The following is an 11,639-nucleotide window of genomic DNA, read 5'->3' as shown; positions in this document are numbered from 1 at the left end:
GATATTCAAGTTCCGTACAAAACGTAGATCCGTCAGTTTAAACTCGGGAACTGTTGTAGTTGTTTGTCCCTTACCAATAGAAAAGATACATTTCGGTACTTTGCTCTGATAATGGCATTCCAAATTCTTGTGTTACTTAAGAATGACTTTGGTTAAATCAGTTGTCTGTTGTTACTTGCGGAAACAAGATCTGTGTATCGACTGCACAAGTTAAATTCAAGCTCCTTAGGTAAACAAAAAGACATTTACGTGAAGTTTAAAAGAAAACAAATTAATTTGTTTTTAGATTTTCGTAGGTTGCATGACAGCATCTCATAATGATTTAAGAGACACGATAAACTCGTTTGTCACCGGTTTCCGCGATATGGAAACACTTCCCCATAGATTATATTTCGTCCAGCTATTTATCTAAATACTCTCAAATGTTTTCAGCTCTCAGTAGAACAAAAATGAGTTTTAGTTCTCACAAACAGTAACAGTTCATTCATATAACTGTATTTGTGACAAGTTGGTCTCTGTAAGTGTACAATTGATAACAATATTTTAAGTTAGGCACCGCGAAATTTCGAGTAATTTATTCTATAAAATAACAAGAAGTTTGCACTTATGATTTTTTTTTTTTTTTTCATATAGCGTTTTTCGATATTACTAAAATACTGTAGTAAATAAAAACGTTTATTATTAAGACTATGTTTAAAACTTTCTATCTTATCTTTATTGGACAGCCAGGTGAAAATCTTTTTAATTATGAATTACTGCTATTACTGTTCCATCGCCCATTCACAGTCATATCGTTGCGTCTTCGCAACGTATTATTGCAATTTGCCCTACGTTAAACCTAATTTTAACTTTCAGTCAGTATTCTCGATATCGACATTATAGGATAAATCCCGTTTTCCGGTATTAGCCACCAATAAACGCCCGTTTCCGGTTTTACGTGAGGGGTATCGGCCATTACGGCTATATAGCGTAGAGATTAAGATTATCCCTTTTTTCAAGGTTTTATGAATAAAAAAAGTATTACGGTTATCATGAACTATTGTAATTAAAATGTGACAAAAATATCCTCAAAGTTTACTTTAGTTTTGAAATTTTATCTTTTATTCTACACTGTCGCTTCCCTGGCTCAATACCGATGGTGTGAAAATATTCGCATTTTTCAAGGTAAACAATTTTTTTTTGCAAAAAGTTTGTTGAAGAGGTCGTAAAATATGTGAGAAAGTAAGAACTTTCCTTAATCCTTATCTTCTGGCAAAAATAATCGCTAATATTGTACACGGTCTTTATATCGGTTAATCCCGCCAGCCCCGGCCCCACCATTTACGGAAATACCGGAAGACGGGATTTATCCTATAATGTCGATATGGTCAATATGGTTCACTCAATACGTGCGTACATTTAATAGGGTCGATTTTATCGATTGCCCTAACGGAACGCTGTAAAATCAGATTTTAAGGCTGATCACTACCAAATAGAATGTAAGCCTCCGCAGGTCTAGTCACAAGTAGTCCAAATATAAATAGTACTAATCTTTTTTCCTTTCCTAGTGCATTTTCTCGGCAGCAACGTGCTTACTTTTACCCTACCGCGTTTGAGTATGTATCACTTTACATTCTAATGAAATCGGCATGTTCCTATCGCATGCTAGATAAAAATGGCGGCGTAAGAATTTAATGTCACGAAAAGAGAAATTGAAAGAAGCGAAAAGTAGTAAATTCAGCGGGTTGTATTTAACGAACTGTAGTTTTCTTATATAAAAGTTAACACCCCCTTTTCTTTTTGTTTTTCTAAAGTAGCGATCTAGTTCTTTATGGGAATATAAGTCTCTGAAAATCTGATATGCTAGAAAATGTCGAAACACCGTTATGAAGTGAGTGGATTTTATATGAAATAAAGAACAGCTGGATTTAGTGGTGTTCAGCCTAAACCAGATTGGTGTAAAATAAGTTTATAAAGCGTTGCATTACAGATGCACTATGCTTATCTTAATTAAATATCTAATCATTAAATATTGATTTAAACCAAATAGAAATCCTGTTCAAAACATTTTACTTCACTATTTTTATGAAGCTTATATGTAGTGCTGCATTCGCAATAAAGTACCATATCAAGTTATAACCATTCGCTAAAAAAGCTTTTCAGTTTTCTATTGGCATGAAATATCCATACTGTGTTCACTACTGTCATACATATTTATCACTGTAGCTTTATTATATTACATTGAATATTGTGTAAAAACTGTCCATATAATATGTTCACTATGAAATTTTGGCATTAATTATCTTTAATGATCTTCTAACATTATCTGAAAGATAGCAGCTGTATTTGTACTTGGCACATAGCATCATGTTGAATATTTCGAGAATATTTCCCCTGCACAGGTAAAAATATCTGTAAAAAGATCATTTGGAAGCAAAGAATGCAACCAAGAAGAATTAAAGCAGACTTGGTTTGAGTCTGTTCATGAGAGGTTAAGAAATGTCCAACACCTCTCACGCCCCCTAGCACTTACATAACCAGAACTCTATTACACACATGTTAAATGGACTCCATGATCCCAAAGGACCAGAATATATAACAACACTGAAAAACCTTTTTAATCCGTGAATGACTCGTTATCAGGATAGACTAGAATTATATGCATTTTACACTTGCATTGTGTATGTAAGTTATGCACATGGCGGTGGTACTTTGTTTCATATTGTCGTGTAACTTTTATGAAGTTTGGTGTTTTGCGCGCAAAAAAACCCGACTCATGTCCCCTGTGATGGTTTTGCCACTGATCGTTCAATGACAATGCCAGTGTTCTTTTACTTGTTTGTGTTATTATTGTCTAATTTAAAGAGGCTATTATATTGTTTCTTATAATTTCTATATCATGAGAAAACGTCAGTGTACTGGAATTCTGTTACTGACACGTGCGATTTTGATACTCCTTACTTCACATTTTTGTATCAATTTCACAATGACGTACTGAGAAATGAGCTTAAAGAAATGTTGCTCAAGCCTGTGCTATTATGTAAATGGTCATGATGTAATTATTTCATACCTTTATGTATATGCATTATCTTACCTCTTAATCCTGAAAAGTAACAAGACAGATGAAATGATTGAAGCGTGACAGATGGGAATGTTTATTTAAAATTCTAACATTGTTTGATTTGATTACCAATTAAACAAAGAAGATCAAGCTATGTATGTTCTGACAACAATTTGCCACGTGACTTCTGATTCAATACTGCTTGGATAAACGAGGTCAAGCATTATTTTATCAAACAAATTCAATGTATGAAAGAAAACAATCAATCTTATTTATTTATTTATTTACGTCTCATTCATGTACAATATCACAGTTTAAAACTTCATTACAATACACATAAAATCAGTACATGACCGTTCAAATTTGAGCTATAAGAGACTATCAAAATTTACAGTATCAATTTACACATAACACACAGTTATTATATACATTAAAATAGTAGATGCACCTTTAACAATGCCTTCTTTTGGAATATTGTCTAACGCTCTGTAGTTCAATTCCTGTGCATCTGAACTCAGAACCTTGATAAATAACGAAACAAACCACTCGAATGCCTTAATTATTTGATAAATAGAATTCAGAGGCAGAAATGTTGAGGTAGAATGACCGAACGCAACATTTACCTGCCCGTCGAAAGCCAAAAAATAATCAGACCGCTGCGCAAACATAACATACTTTACATTAAAATCTTGAGAAATAATGCGGTCATAAGGTGTGTCGTGTTCATAGACAATGATATATCTCTTTTGAAGTACAAAAAGACATTAGATTAGTAAAACAAACAAAATCTAATGCGTGATATCATAACTCATAATGTGATTTAAACAGAATGATTTATTTTACAGGGTTTATTTTGACAATTTTGCTGTAAATAACGTTATTTTGTCATGTTTTGAACCATCAGTCGAAACATGTTCAGTTTAAGTTAATAAGTCTAAGAATTGAATAAAAAAAACTCGAATAACATTCCGTTTTGCACCGCAGAGATACTTAATTTTCTTTACAAATAAACAATTAGAATTATAAACAAAGCTGTCGCATTTTCCTGTCATTGTGTTAATTAGTGCACACTAAAAGATTTATGTCGCTTTCTTGTTTTGTTTTGATGGATTTTAAACTCATACCGATAGAATTTAAGGTTATACGGCGGGATTCCAGTTGTTCCATGGAGGAAGACTCGCAGGGTATCCCTTCGGTCATTATTTATTACACAGGTAGAGACAAAACCATGAGAGAATTTTACACCCCAAGCGAGGTTTTAACGGTAAGTGCAAGTGAGTCACCGTCAGCGACCTTAACAACTCTGACACTGAAACCCCTGTGGCGTACTTTACGTAAGGATAAACAACACATTCACATGGTTCGGTAACAGTTTTCTGTGCATCTGTGACGTCAAAAAACACACGCATGGCTCTGTAGCATTTGTTTGTGCGAATGTGATGTTAAGAAACACACATGCATGGCTCTGTAGCATTTGTTTGTGTGAATGTGATGTTAAGAAACACAAACGCATGGCCATGTAGCATTTGTCTGTGCAAATGGAATGCTAAGAAACACACTCGCATGGTTCTGTTGCATTTGCCTGTGCAATTATGATCATAAGAAACACACCAATATGATGATAAGATACACACTCGCATGACACTGTTGCATTTTTGTCTGTGGAAATATGATGATCAGAAACACACTCACATGACGCTGTTCATTTTTGTATGTGCCAATATGATGATAAGATACACACTCAATGACACTGTTGCATTTTTGTCTGTGCCAATATGATGATAAGATACACACTCAATGACACTGTTGCATTTTTGTCTGTGCAAATAGGATGATAAGATACACACTCAATGACACTGCTGCATTTTTGTCTGTGCCAATATAATGATAAGATACACACACACACGTGGTTAAACATCATAGAAAACGTTTTACTAATATCAAATACTCAACCCCTATGCTTTTCTGGCATATAGATCATTATCAGGTTCAAAACTGACGTGCCTAGTATTTCGAAGATTATTAATCAGATCTAGATAGCTTCAAAATGAATTAAGAAAAAAAACATGATAGATATTTGTAATTGTTCAGGCTGAATAATTGATATAGATACATGGTTTGTTGAGGCAGAAACACTAGAAATGTAACTGTAAAATGTGGCAACCATCACATTGCTACTGTTAAATAGTAGATGTTGGAAACAGTCTTGCATGATTTAAATACATCAGTGATTAACAGAACATATTGTACAGATGTTACATAAAAATTGGAATTGCATCTGCTATTGCTTTTTGTTGAACACTTGATACCGGAGTACCTCAAATTTACAATGATTTTGCTTTCATACCTCATTTTTCATGCTGAAAGGCAAAATGTAATCCAATCAATTTGGTCCTACTTCGGAAACGGAATCCAGTGAAAGATAACGTTTATATGACTATTTAGTTATCTTGACAAAATATGCAAGTATTTGGATGCGTTTCCCAAAAGTACAGTCTACTTCAAAATTGATGAGCTACCTTTCTACCAGAGTGCGGGAGGTCGTGGGTTCGATCCCCGGCCGCGTCATACCAAAGATGTAAAAAATGGTACTAGCAGCTTCCTCGCTTGGCGCTCAGCATTAAGGGAATAGTGCTAGGACTGGTCAGCCCGGTGTCAGTATAATGTGACTGGGTGGGGTATCATGCCACGTGTCTACGGCGTGATATTCCAGTGAGGCAGCACTATAAAGTTGGGCATTGTGCTCACTGCTACAAGTAGACACCGTCGTTTATATGACTGAAAAATTGTTGAAAAAGACGTTAAACCCGAACACACACACACACACACCTTTCTACCAATTTGAAAGACATTAATTGAAAGAGAAACCTGTGTTTATTACTGATGGTTTACAGGTATGGTATAATCATCCGAACGAAAACATCATTCATGACAAAACAAGATATAGAAATAAATATATACTAGTATCTAGATACAAGAAGAACTGCTACCATCTCTCACTAAAATAATCAATTATTCTTTGGAGAAAGCATATGTACCGAAATCCTTCAAAAGTTTGTTGATCAGACCACTCATCAAAAAGTCAGATCTAGATGCAAATGTTCTGAAGAACTACAGACCTGTATCTAATTTACCGTACGTGTCTAAAATACTTGAAAAGGTAGTCGATGCTCGTTTGGAAAGCCACTTGTCTTTGAACAGTCTCCACGAAGAACACCATTCTGCATACAGAAAATTTCACTCCACTGAGACTGCATTACTGAAAGTTCAAAATGACATTCTCAACTCCCTTGACCAAAATGATGTAACAATGTTAGTGATGCTTGACCTTTCGGCTGCTTTCGATACCATCGACCACAAGACACTATTGCACCGCCTCCACGACCACTTTGGTATCGCAGGGAAACCACTTGAATGGATAACTTCATATCTGAGCGACCGCTATCATCATTTTTACGCCGACGATGTGCAGCTTTATTTATCTTTCAAACCAACAAATCCGGTCTCTCAAAAGGATGCTTTACGTTGTGTTGAAAACTGTCTCGCAGAAATCGTATCTTGGATGAACAGCAACATGTTGAAAATCAATGCCGATAAAACTGAAGTCATTGTATTTACCTCTCAAAGAAACGAAAAAAATATTGAATCGGTTACTGTGAAAATTGGAGAAGAGAACATTAAACCATCTAAATGTGTAAGGAATCTTGGTGCTTTTCTAGACTCCAAAATGAGCATGGAATTAACTCAGTTTGTAGATCAGGGTACGGACAGCTACGTCAAATAGGCCACATCAGGAAATATCTAAATACAGATGCTACAAAATCTCTAGTAAATTCACTCGTAACATCACGCCTTGATTATTGCAATGCGCTCTTGTATTGTGTTCCGAAGGTCTTGCTGAATAGTCTTCAAAGTCTTCAGAACACTGCAGCTCGAATTATAACGAGAATATCGCGTTATGATCACATTACGCCGGTATTAAAAGAACTGCATTGGATACCAGTTACTCATAGAGTGGACTTTAAGATTCTAGTTCACACATACAAAGCATTGCATGACCAATCACCGATCTATGTTAAAGAATTGCTGGAACTCTATCAGCCAGCAAGAAATTTGAGATCCAAGAACAACTCAAAACAACTAGTTGTTCCAAAAAGCACAACTGTGAGGTACGGTGATCGTAGTTTTTCATCAGCTGCACCGAAGTTATGGAATGCTCTTCCGGCTACCATTAGAGACGCTAAAAATTTGGGTGCTTTCAAACGATCATTGAAAACACACTTTTTCTTCAAAGTCTATTGAAACTCACTTTGCACTGAAAAACAAGCTTTGCAATGGAAATTATTACCTATTGTTTATTGTTCTTTAAAATATCTAGTACAATTTAAATGTAGAGTAAAACCTGAGTCAGACTAAATACCTTTTATTGTTGATATATTTTTGTGTTGTATTGTATGTCCATATCATTCTGTGATATGTAGTTTGTACAGCGCTTTTGAACGTTTATTTAATAGATGAAAAGAGCGGTATAAAAATCTGGTAAATAATAATAATATCTGGATTGTACGGCAGCGAATCACTCGATATTTTTTATAACATGTGTTTTTCTAAGTAGTCAAGAATTCAAAATGTACGAGGAAACTTATATAAAATGTATATTCCATCTTATAGGCACATAGAAACCATACACAAAATAGCACCGAAAGAAGATATTCCTTTTTTTTATGATACGCATCTTGTGTTTACAAATGTACTTATTTGCACATTAACCGATGTGTTCGGAACCGAAATTCAATTATAGAACCTTCTGTAAATGCAATGCAGACGTTCTCTCTAGTAAAAATAATCTTCATGTTAGATAAAAACAAATGACAATCACTTTTCTTTAGCACATCCGCGAAACACAACGACGTCAGTTCCCTTAAAATGTTCCGTATTTTACAATGCGACGCTATGCTATATTTGTTTTCGTGATAGACATGATATGTGCTTTTTCACTTGATTTGTTTTTTTTTAATTAACGTAGTGTCTTCTTTTTTTCCGTTCCGTATTTTACATTATTGAAAAACAGAATTAAACCAAGCTGATGATCCTTGTTTTTTTAAAGATCGGCACCTCCCGTGATACGATAAGCGGAGATAGCCGAACCATAACGATCTGAACACTCGCTAAAAATATCCGATAGTGATCGATATTTAGCTAGACGGTCGAAGGGAGACAACAAGGTATAGCGTTGATCTCAATAAACAAGGAAAGATAATAGAATCGTTTTTTGCCCAATTCTTCAGTATGGCTGTTGTTGTTAGAAACGTAGCCTTAGGTTAAAGGCGCTCGCTACAGTTTTTCCGGACGGGTCGATATTTACCCCAACACCGTGCCAATTTTGATGTGTTTCTAATCGATGTAGCTCATTGCAGAGTTGGAGCGATCTTCTGCGCATGTCCGGAAGTGATTATCTAATGTCGCGTACGGCAGAAATTCACAAATTATTGTATGTTCGCATGCATTTAATGTATACTATGTATAATATACTGACTAGAGGTTAGGGTAAGTATCACCATGGTTACAAAATATATACATTTAAAGTACTTTTAGTTCAAATTGCTTCAATCCGATATATACCTGAGTCTGTAATTTATACCGGCGCTTCAACTCTGCATTGAGTCACAGCTGTTTCTAATCCCGTACCGTACCCATACCGTACATCCGTATTCGTAAACTATAGGTTTTGTTCGGAGAAAGGCGGAAACTTTCATCGTTCTATCACATTAAAATGCTTCAGAAACACCTTAAAATCCGCTTATGAAGAAATCTGCCGTTTGATAATTTGATATATCTCTTAGTCATTTGCTCAAACACTGAAAGAGTATTTCGTACCAACCTGCGTTGTATAAATGCCCGCCACACCCCACCTCGTTGTAATTCGATTTAAGCGAAATCTAATATAGTGACCTATCAGTTTTCTTCCTGTTTTAGATTAGGTTGACATAACCCAGGGTATGTGCAGAGTTTGATTAAATTCTATCATGTGAAACTCGAAACAACAGCAGAAGTACCAACTTAAAATTGACAAAAATATGCAAAAATAGCCCTTGGGTCTGCTGAACAAGTATTCCTTTCTTTACAAAATCATTTTCTTTTGATTTTCTGAGCATGTTTCAAATAGATATATTGTTTTCCGTTATAAAAATGCTTAGATATCAAATTTATGCTGATTATTGTACTTTACTGAAATATATTTTAGGATTATAGAATTTTGGAAAAATGTTAAAGATAGCAACATATCTAGGGGCAAATTAAATTGAAACAAAGCTGGTAACCTAGTATTTTTATTTCATTTTTCAATACATCATAACATGATCTTTTAATACAAATTATTTCATCAAAATCTATTATTGAGAACAAAATTACGAAATTGTAGCGAGCGTCCTTAAATCTCCACATATCGTTACTATAGTTATTGGTAAAAACTACATTCCAAGAGAGTGAGTATTCGTTCTATGTACGGTTACCTTTTAACTTAGTTTACTGAGTTTTGTGCTGTATACATTCGGATCATGCGACTGTCAAATCAAAGGAAGATTGATTGATTTTTCTTGACCTGTTGGTACCGCCAAAGTTTTCATCTCTGTGGATTATACATATACCACACTGTCAGATCACAAATATTTCGCCTGAAGAGCATAAAATATTAAATAAAACAAATTAACAACACTACTAAGACGTACAAAATATTGATACAGTTGATAAAAGTATTAACAATGCAGTATTATATTATGTAAATTGATTTCTTTGAATGCTGCAAATGTGTAAGTGAGATGCAAAATGACGAGACTTAAATAACGAAACACATTAATGCTGTCCGGTAAAGCGCTTTTCTCACATACCGGTCATTTTGACTATCCCTTTTAATGTGTTATTTTTTAGTCATTATTTAAAGTATGATATCTTGTTTTAGTTTATTATCAGTTTGATTTTAAACTATTTCAAATGATCTATATACATTTCTACATATATTTTTTACACGTATTCGTATTAAAATCTAGCCCCTTTCTATCACAAATTAAACGACATCCTATTAAAACGTCTTCATGTATTACAAGGCGTTTACTATGATTAAAACTTGACAGATTGACACGTTTATGTTCATAAAATATTCAGAATATATTTATCAATCAGATATAATTTTTCACCGTCAATTTCTGACATTTAGAGGTAAGATAGTTGTATACAACAGCTTGTATTGAAAGCCAAAAACATGACTGCATGGTCCTAATTAATTTTCAAATTGCATATAATAGACATAGGCTGTATTGTAAAGTAAAAGCTTAACAAAAAAAGGTAACGTCGTAAGCATACGAAAATAAAATGTTTATCAGTTTAAACTTATAAATAACTTGTAAAAACGAACCATGCTATTTGAAGATTGTTAGTTAGATCAAGTGTTTAAATATCTTATGATGTTGTTAAATGTATATAGGTGTCTCTTACGCCAACTTGGCTGGCCCATTTAGTAGGGGTGATATTATAACAAAAAAAACTCTTTTTATCGCTTTACTGTATTTATTATTTCATGTAGAGACGTTGGCTATGCAAACTATAAAAAGTCAATAGGTTTTTCTCACATTATGTCTGAGAATAAAAATCTTGGTATTATTTTGATTACATTTTAAAATAAAATATCACTTCAAATGTTTTAATTATGTCATGTTCAAGACCCGTTGGCAGCAAAATCAAGACTTTTTAGTAATTTAAAAGTAAAATGTATCATAGAATTAGTAATATTTCCAATCCGTTCTTAACATTAGTGAATGCATAGAATGATGCGTATTGAAAAGCTATCTATCGAAAACCTGTTTAAATCAGTTTTAACAAATATATACTAGATGAAATATACTAGATGAATTTAATTATAAACTCCCGCAACACCAAGCATTTCAAACCACTAACCGTTACACCAACTTTCTAAAGACAAAAACGGACCATAATTTTTCTTGACCTACGTCACTAATTTGATGATGGATAACAAGTGAACAAAGTTTATAGTATTAAAGTATTAATTTTTAGTACAGAATATGGACGAAATTTCAGTTACGGTGATCTTGACTTATAACAGATGGTTCTCTTTTCGTACTACATATATAATAAAAACAAAATGTTGTCACCAATGGGGTTTGAACCACCGCCCTTAAGAAACTTTACATTAAAAATACCTTAGACCACTGGGTCACGGTTGTTTTTTTTAAATGCTTCTTTCTTTCTATCTGTGGCCATATAATTTTTAAACTATAGTGAATTGATTTAGGTATCATTATACAGTTGCCTACGTGACAACAACTCGGCATGCCATCCACCTTTGACCGCTACTCAAAGCCGGACTGGTTCTTGATTTTATAATCATAGGCACACTTCCTTGTCACGAACTATACACATTCTATACCTCATGAAAAAATTACAAATTTCTTTCTAAACAGTAATCTACGAAAATTGTTATACCTCAATGCAGAGGTCATCTATCATTTACATAACAAAAATATATAATTTCATATATTGTAGATAGCTTCTACGGCATTAAAAATCATATCTTAACTATGACCTA

The sequence above is a fragment of the Mercenaria mercenaria genome, chromosome 12, assembly GCF_021730395.1.
Source record: "Mercenaria mercenaria strain notata chromosome 12, MADL_Memer_1, whole genome shotgun sequence".
In the NCBI taxonomy this organism is placed as follows: domain Eukaryota; kingdom Metazoa; phylum Mollusca; class Bivalvia; order Venerida; family Veneridae; genus Mercenaria; species Mercenaria mercenaria.
The sequence above is the reverse complement of the archived record's forward strand: the minus strand, read 5'-3'. Positions refer to the sequence as shown.